We start from the raw sequence: 9,017 nt of genomic DNA on the forward strand, positions 1-9,017 counted from the left end.
CATGAAAGTGTTGGTAAAACTAACGGGAATAAAGGCAGATAAGAAAAATGCACCCACCCCTATGCTTAAAATGTGGATCACAAGCATGTCTGAAATGTTACATCTCAAAGATATGAGATTCGTCCCAGCAGGAAAATCAGAACAATTCTTAAAGATATGGTCTCCTTTCATCGATTTATTATGATGTATCGAAGTATAATATGGTGCAACATAACTCTGGAAATTAACCGTTTCAGAACTGGGTGAGGGGTGTGGAAAGATATGAAGCAGGTATATCCCTTTTCTTTTCTGTTCTGTTTTGTTCTTTTTTTTCCTATTTTTTTTTTTTCTGTTTTTCCTTTCTTGTTTTCTCTTTCTTTTTACATCTTCATGGGTTCTTTCTATCCTTCCACAAACTATCAATTGTTAACTCCTGGGGCTTACACATCACTACTTTCCTTAATCTTTTCTTTTCTCTCTTTATCTTGCTTCTATTATCTCTCTATTGTTAAATTTAAAACAAGAAGTTGTACAAGAAATGTATTATGTTATATGCCACGGTTTATACGACTGTACATGGCTTCTAATAAAAATATATATTTTAAATAAAATTAAAATAAAAAATAAAGGCAGATAAGTAGACAGGGTTTTTAAGGAACACAAAGTGCTGGAGTAACTCAGCAGGTCAGGCAGCATCTCTGGAGAACATGGAGAGGTGATGTTTCATCCTTCAGAGCATAAAGGAAATAAACATTCTTGTACATAAGATGCAGAGTTAACATGTTGATGCATCAAGTAGTGATGAGGTCAAATTATATATATATGTTAGAGAATGGAAACAGAAACATAATGGTACACTTGTATAGTGTGTTGATGAGGCTTAATCTGGAATAATGTAGATGGGTGTCACCCCGTTGAATAATGAAGGTTATATTTATGTTAGAAGCTGTTCAAAAAGTTCACTAGATTCATCCCTAAAATGAGAGGGTGTCCTACAAAATGACAAAACAAAATGTAGTTGGTGTAGCTATACTGGAGTTTCTGACCATGTGATGTGGATCAGTACCAGCCTCTGCCAATAGCTGTAATCTGAGTGTGGAGACTAAATCAGAAACTGATCGTCCAGTGGTTACAGCTGCACATGTTTGCAGTGCAACATTACCCTATATCCTCATAGTGCAGCGTAGATATGCCAGGTCCCAAATTGCAGATTGGGTTAAAGACACAAAGTGCTGGAGTAACTCAGCAGGTCAGGCAGCATCTCTGGAGATAACGGATGGGTGACGTTTTGGGTCGGAACCCTTCGTCAGACCATTGATAGGTCAAAAATATTTTACAGCTTTGTTTGTGGAGAGCAAGGAGTAAGGGGGAATGTGTGCTCTTCACATATAGAACCCATCTCTTCAACCCAGTCGACATGGCAGCAGACTGGAGACATGTCTTTGCAAATTTAATTCATTGAGAGTTCAGCAAATTTCTTCACACTTGTATCCTCACCGTGCCATAAGGTCACAAGGAATTGGAGTAGAATTAGGCCATTCGGCCCATCAAGTCTACTGCACCATTCAATCATGGCTGATCTATCTCTCCTTCCTAACCCAATTCTCCTGCCTGCTCCCCATAACCTTTGACACCTGAACTAATCATGAATCTATCTACTACCATATAATATAAACATATAACAATTACAGCACGGAAACAGGCCATCTCGGCCCTTCTAGTCCATGCCGAACACTTACTCTCACCTAGTCCCATCTACCAGCACTCAGACCATAACTCTCCATTCCTTTCCTGTCCATATACCTATCCAATTTATTTTTAAATGATAAAAACGAACCTGCCTTCACCAATTCCACTGGAAGCTCATTCCACACAGCTACCACTCTCTGAGTAAAGAAGTTCCCCCTCGTGTTGCCCCTAAACTTTTGTCCCTTAATTCTCAAATCATGTCCTCTTGTTTGAATCTTCCCTACTCTCAATGGAAAAAGCTTATCCATGTCAACTCTGTCTATACCTCTCATAATTTTAAATACCTCTATCAAGTCCCCCCTTAACCTTCTGCGCTCCAAAGGATAAAGACCTATCTTGTTCAACCTTTCTCTGTAACTTAGTTGCTGAAACCCAGGCAACATTCTAGTAAACCTCCTCTGCACTCTTTCTATTTTGTTGACATCTTTCCTATAATTTGGCGACCAGAATTGTACACCATATTCCAGAATTGGCCTCACCAATGCCTTGTACAATTTTAACATTACATCCCAACTTCTATACTCAATGCTCTGATTTATAAAGGCCAGCACACCAAAAGCTTTCTTTACCACCCTATCTACATGCGATTCCACCTTCAGGGAACTATGCACAGTTATTCCTAGATCCTCTGTTCAACTACATTCCTCAATTCGCTACCATTTACCATGTACGTCCTATTTTGATTTGTCCTGCCAAGATGTAGCACCTCACACTTATCAGCATTAAACTCCATCTGCCATCTTTCAGCCCTCTCTTCCAAATGGCCTAAAACAACAGTGGACCCAACACAGATCTCTGAGGCGCCCCACTAGTCACTGGCCTCCAACCTGACAAACAGTTATCCACCATTACTCTCTGGTATCTCCCATTCAGCCACTGTTGAATCCATCTTGCTACTCCACCATTAATACTCAACAATTGAACCGTCTTAACCAACCTTCCACGTGGAACCTTGTCAAAGGCCTTACTGAAGTTCATATAGACAACATCCACCGCTTTACCCTCATCAATTTCCCTAGTAACCTCTTCAAAAAATTCAAGAAGATTAGTCAAACATGACCTTCCAGGCACAAATCCATGTTGACTGTTCCTAATCAGACCCTGTTTATCCAGATGCTTATATATATTATCTCTACGTATCCTTTCCATTAATTTGCCCACCATTGACGTCAAACTAACAGGTCTATAATTGCTAGGTTTACTCTTAGAAAACTTTTTAAACAATGGAACAACATGCGCAGTACGCCAATCCTCCATCACCATTCCCGTTTCTAATGACATTTGAAATATTTCTGTCATATCCCCTGCTATTTCTACACTAACTTCCCTCAATGTCCTAGGGAATATCCTGTCAGGACCTGGAGACTTATCCACTTTTATATTTTTCAAATGTGTCAGTACTTCCTCTTCTTTGAATCTCTTAGTTTCTATAGCTACTCTACTTGTTTCCCTTATCTCACATAATTCAATATCCTTCTCCTTGGTGAATACTGAAGAAAATAAATTGTTCAATATCTTCCCCCATCTCTTTTGGCTCTGCAGATAGCTGTCCACTCTGACTCTCTAATGGACCAATTTTATCCCTCGTTATCCTTTTGCTATTAATATAGCTGTAGAAACCCTTTGGATTTACTTTCACCTTACTTGCAACCTCATATCTTTTAGCTTTTCTAATTTCTTTCTTAAGATTCTTTTTACATACTTTATACTCCTCAAGCACCTCATTTACTCTATGCTGCCTATAATTATTGTAGATCTCTCTCTTTTTCCGAACCGTGTCCAATTTCCCTTGAAAACCAGGGCTCTTTCCAATTTTTACTGTTTCCTTTCAACCGAACAGGAATATAAAGATTCTGTACTCTTAAAATTTCCCCTTTAAATGTCCTCCATTTCTCTTCTACACCCTTCCCATAAAACAAAATGTCCCAATTCACTCCTTTTAAATCCTTTCGCATCTCCTCAAAGTTAGCCTTTCTCCAATCAAAAATCTCAACCCTTGGTCCAGTTCTGACCTTCTCCATAATTATATTGAAACTAATGGCATTGTGATCACTGGACCTGAAGTGCTCCCCAACACATACCTCCGCCACCTGACCTGCCTCATTTCCTAACAGGAGGTCCAGCACTGCCCCTTCTCTAGTAGGTACCTCTATGTATTGCTGCAAAAAACTATCCTGCACACATTTTACAAACTCCAAACCATCCAGCCCTTTTTACAGAATGTGTTTCCCAGTCTATATGTGGAAAATTGAAATCTCCCACAATCACTACCTTGTGCTTACTACTAATATCTGCTATCTCCTTACATATTTGCTCTTCCAATTCTCGCTCCCCATTAGGCGGTCTATAATACACCCCTATAAGTGTTGCTACACCTTTCCCATTTCTCAGTTCCACCCAAATAGCCTCTCTAGACGAGCCCTCTAATCTAGCCGAAAATAAGTGTTCGGCATGGACTTGTAGGGCCGAGATGGCCTGTTTCCGTGCTGTAATTGTTATATGGTTATATGGTTATACCCTGCCAAGGCACTGCTGTAATATCTTCCCAACCAAGCAATGCAATACCTCCACCTCTTGCCCCTCCAATTCTATCACACCTGAAGCAACGAAATCCTGGAATATTTAGTTTCCAATCACAGCCCTCCTGCAATCGTGTTTCACTAATCACCACAACATCATACTTCCAGGAGTCAATCCAGGTTCTAAGCTCATCCACCTTTCTTACAATGCTCCTAGCATTAAAATATACACATGGCCTCCACAGCCTTCTGTGGCAAAGAATTCCAGATTCACCACCCTCCGACTAAAGACATTTCTTCTCATCTCCTTCCTAAAAGAACGTCCTTTAATTCTAAGGCTATGTCCTCTTGTTTGTTTTTTTTTGGTTTTGGTTTCCTGTTCCTCCAAAATATTCCAAATGGAATTTAAACTGGAGGTGGTGGAGGGAGGACTTAAGCAAGAAAGGGTTCTTGGGGAAAAAAGAGCTACCTTAAATTTAGTGGCATCTGGTGGGGTAACTATGGTAGGGTCAAGACTATTCCATGCTTTAATTGTGCGGGGGAAGAATGAATTGCTGTACACATCTGTCTTGGTAACTGGTATCTTAAATTGGATCGAATGCCCTCGTCCATGTGATATACATCAATGATTTAGATGAAGGGATTCAAAGTAACATTAGCAAATTTTCAGATGACACAAAGCTGCGTGGCAGTGTGAACTGTGAGGAGGATGCTATGAGAATGCAGGGTGACTTGGACAGGTTGGGGGAGTGGGCAGATGCATGGCAGATGAAGTTTAATGCAGATAAATGTGAGGTTATCCACTTTGGTAGCAAAAACAGGAAGGCAGATTACTATCTAAATGGCGTCAAGTTGGGAAAAGGGGAAGTACAATGGGATCTGGGGGTCCTTGTACACAGTGGCGTAGGGTGGGTTTTGCGCGCCCGGGGCAGTTTAAAATATTGCGCCTCATTAGCGGTTTTTGGTCTCTTCCTTCGGGGGATGCGACTTATTTTGTCGTATCCCCCGTCTCCGCCTGCGCCGAGGCATAATGGCGGCTTCGGAGCTGGGGCAGCGGTAGCGGCGGCTGGGACAGCGGCAGCGGCGACCAGAACCCGGAGCTGGGCAGCGGCAACGGCGGCTTTGACAGCGGCAGCGGCGGCTTTGACAGCGGCGGCCTGGCCTCGGAGCTGGGGCGGCGGCAGCGGCGGCCTGGCCTCGGAGCTGGGGCGGCGGCAGCGGCGGCCTGGCCTCGGAGCGGGGACAGCGACAGCGGCGGCCTGGCCTCGGAGCTGGGACAGCGGCAGCAGCCACACGGTATCGGAGCTGGAGCAGCGGCAGCGGCGGCCTGGCCTCGGAGCTGGGACAGCGGCGACCAGAACTCGGAGCTGGGGCACGTTCCGGCGGCAGCGGCCACTCGACCCGACCACGGGCCCAGTGGACGACAGCGGCGGCTGGGACAGTGGCAGTGGCCTCGGCGCAGAGATCGCTGGTTGGTTAAAATTGTTGGATACATTTTTAGGGGCGCAAAAAAAATTGTTAGATAAAAAAAATTATAAAATGGCAAAAAAATTTACATTTTATTACAATAATTCAGGGGAAGGATGCTAAAGAGGTGCAGCGTGCCTTTAGAACAATTTTTTTTGTCATTTTATAAAAAAAATTTATCCAACTATTTTTTTTGCGACCCTAAACATTTAGCGCCCGGGGCAACCGCCCCCCGGGCCCCCCCCCCCCCCCACGCTACGCCACTGCTTGTACATCAGTCTATGAAAGTAAGCATGCAGGTACAGCAGGCAGTGAAGAAAGCGAATGGCATGTTGGCCTTTATAACACGAGGAATCAAATATAGGAGCAAAGAGGACCTTCTGCAGTTGTACAGAGCCCTAGTGAGACCACACCTGGAGTATTGTGTGCAGTTTTGGTCCCCTAATTTGAGGAAGGACATTCTTGCTATTGAGGGAGTGCAGCGTAGGTTTACAAGGTTAATTCCCGGGGTGGTGGGACTGTCATATGCTGAGAGAATGGAGCTTGTACACTCTGTAGTTTAGAAGGATGAGAGGATATCTCATTGAAACATATAAGATTGTTAAGGATTTGGACACGCTAGAGGCAGGAAATATGTTCCCGGTGTTGGGGGAGTCCAGAACCAGGGGCCACAGTTTAAGAATAAACCATTTAGAACGGAGACGAGGAAACACTTTTTCTCACAGAGAGTGGTGAGTCTGAGGAATTCTCTGCCTCAGAGGGCGGTGGAGGCAGGTTCCCTGAATGCTTTCAAGAGAGAGCTAGATAGGGCTCTTAAAAATAGCGGAGTCAGGGGATATGGGGAGAAGGCAGGAACGGGGTACTGATTGGGGATGATCAGGCATGATCACATTGAATGGCGGTCCTGGCTCGAAGGGTCGAATAGCCTACTCCTGCACCTATTGTCTATTGTCTGCTCCTAATTGGGGTGTGGGTTTGGTGTAGGTTTGGTAATCTATGTCGAGTTGACCATTTAACATTTTGTAAAAACTGGTCAAACGGTGAGCATCATGTCTGTCTTGGAGAGGGTTCCACCCCAGTGAATTCAGAAGTTGGTATCACTCGCTTCTCTCTCATAGGTATTTGTAACAAATCGAGCTGCCTGTCTTTGGACACGTTCGATGGAAGAAATGTTTTTATTTGTGTTTGGATTCCATGCAGCAATTGCGTAGTCCAAATGTAGTCTAACGAGGGTGAAGTATAACTTCTCCTTGATAGTAGTTGAACAACGATGAAAGTTTCGTCTCAGAAAATCTTGGACACCTGTTGCTTTCATCGTTGCATGATGAGTTCGACCATTCCAACGTAGACCGTTCTGTAATTTGATGCCAAGATACTTGGTCTGTTTGGATTCTTCAAGGGTGGTACCAAGTATATTGTATGATGTTTCGCCTGGTTTCTTCTTCCTGGTGACACGCATGATTTCACATTTGGAAGGGTTAAACTGCATGCCCCATTGTTGTGACCATTCAACCATAGTATCGAGATCTTTTTGGAAAGCATCTGCAGCATCAGCTCACTTAATTGGACGGTACAGCAAACTATCATCAGCAAATAGTCTGGTCTTGTGACTTTTTCATAGATGCCATTTATGTAAAGCAAAAACAGATGTGGGCCGAGTACTGTGCCCTGAGGTGTACCACTCAACACTGGACGCCAATAAGAGCTCTTTCCATTTACACACACACACGCTGAAGACGTTTTGTCAGGAATCTAGTATTTAGTCCGAGACTCTCCCACTAGTGGAAACATCCTCTCCACATCTACTCTATCCAAGCCTTTCACTATTCTGTATGTTTTAATGAGGTCCCCCCACCCCTTCTTCTAAACTCCAGTGAATACAGGCCCAGTGCCGATAAAAGCTTATCATATGTTAACCTACTCATTCCTGGGATCATTCTTGTAAACCTCCTCTGGACCCTCTCCAGCCAGCACATCCTTCCTCAGACTTTGTGCCCAAAATGGCTCACAATATTCCAACTGTGGCCTTACCAGCGCCCTATAGAGCCTCAACATTACATCCCTGTTTTTGTATACATGCCTTCTTGAAATAAATACTAGCATTGAGTTTGCTTACTTTAATCCGATCCGACTTGTGTGTGTATCGTTTGTCTTTTATTAAAGAATTTTATTCCATTCTTTCATCATCACTGTCAACTGCAAACTTCTGAAAGATCAAAATCATTTTGAGAATATTCTCTGCGAATATGTTTATACTGATAACTGTTGTGAAGAGAGAAACCTAGATTTGCTTTAACATAGAAACATAGAAAATAGGTGCAGGAGTAGGCCATTCGGCCCTTCGAGCCTGCACCGCCATTCAATATGATCATGGCTGATCATCCAACTCAGTATCCTGTACCTGCCTTCTCTCCATACCCCCTGATCCCTTTAGCCACAAGGGCCACATCTAACTCCCTCTTAAATATAGCCAATGAACTGACCTCAACTACCTTAAAACTGAACAACAACAATTTTCTAAATACCTCCTGCAGAATGAGCTGCGGGGGTTTGTGTAAGAAGGAACTGCAAATGCTGGTATAAACCGAAGATAGACACAAAATGCTGGAGTAACTCAGTGGGACGGGCAGCATCTCTGAAGAGAAGGAATGGGTGACTTTCATCCATTCCTTCCCTCTATGTGTGGGTTTGACTGCTAATCCTGCTGGTCTTTCCTTTGGTAGCGCTCCTGGGCCTGAGAATAAAGGTGATCCCAAGGTCCAGACCTGCACATTGATTAGTTAGGCTTTCAACAAGAAGCTGCACAATTCCATAGATCTATGTCCCAGCAATTTCTACATGTTCACTGTGGGTGAGCGGGAAGACTGACAGTGAACGGTTGTGAACCATTCAACAGATGGTTGAACAAATGGGGGCGGCATAGTGCGACAGTGTTTGAGTTGTTGCCTTGCAGCGCCAGAGACTCTGGTTCGATTTGGACTACAGGTATGGCTGGTACCAGCGCGAAGCATGAAGTCCCTCGATGCCGGGATCCAGGGCCCGCTTAAGGGCCCTGAAAGCTCAGGGGGTTTAGATGCTCTCTGATGCATTCTGAGCCTAATTTTGGAGCATTTTTGCAGCAAATCTATGACCAATATTTCAGAAATTAACAGGAATCTGAGAGGTAGCTTTTTCACGCGAAGGGTGGTGGGTGTATGGAACAAGCTGCCAGAGGAGGTAGTTAAGGCTGGGACTATCCTACTGTTTAAGAGACATTTGGACACGTACATAGATAGGACAGATTTAGATGGATATGGGCCAAAC

The sequence above is a fragment of the Amblyraja radiata genome, chromosome 1, assembly GCF_010909765.2.
Source record: "Amblyraja radiata isolate CabotCenter1 chromosome 1, sAmbRad1.1.pri, whole genome shotgun sequence".
Lineage (NCBI taxonomy): Eukaryota > Metazoa > Chordata > Chondrichthyes > Rajiformes > Rajidae > Amblyraja > Amblyraja radiata.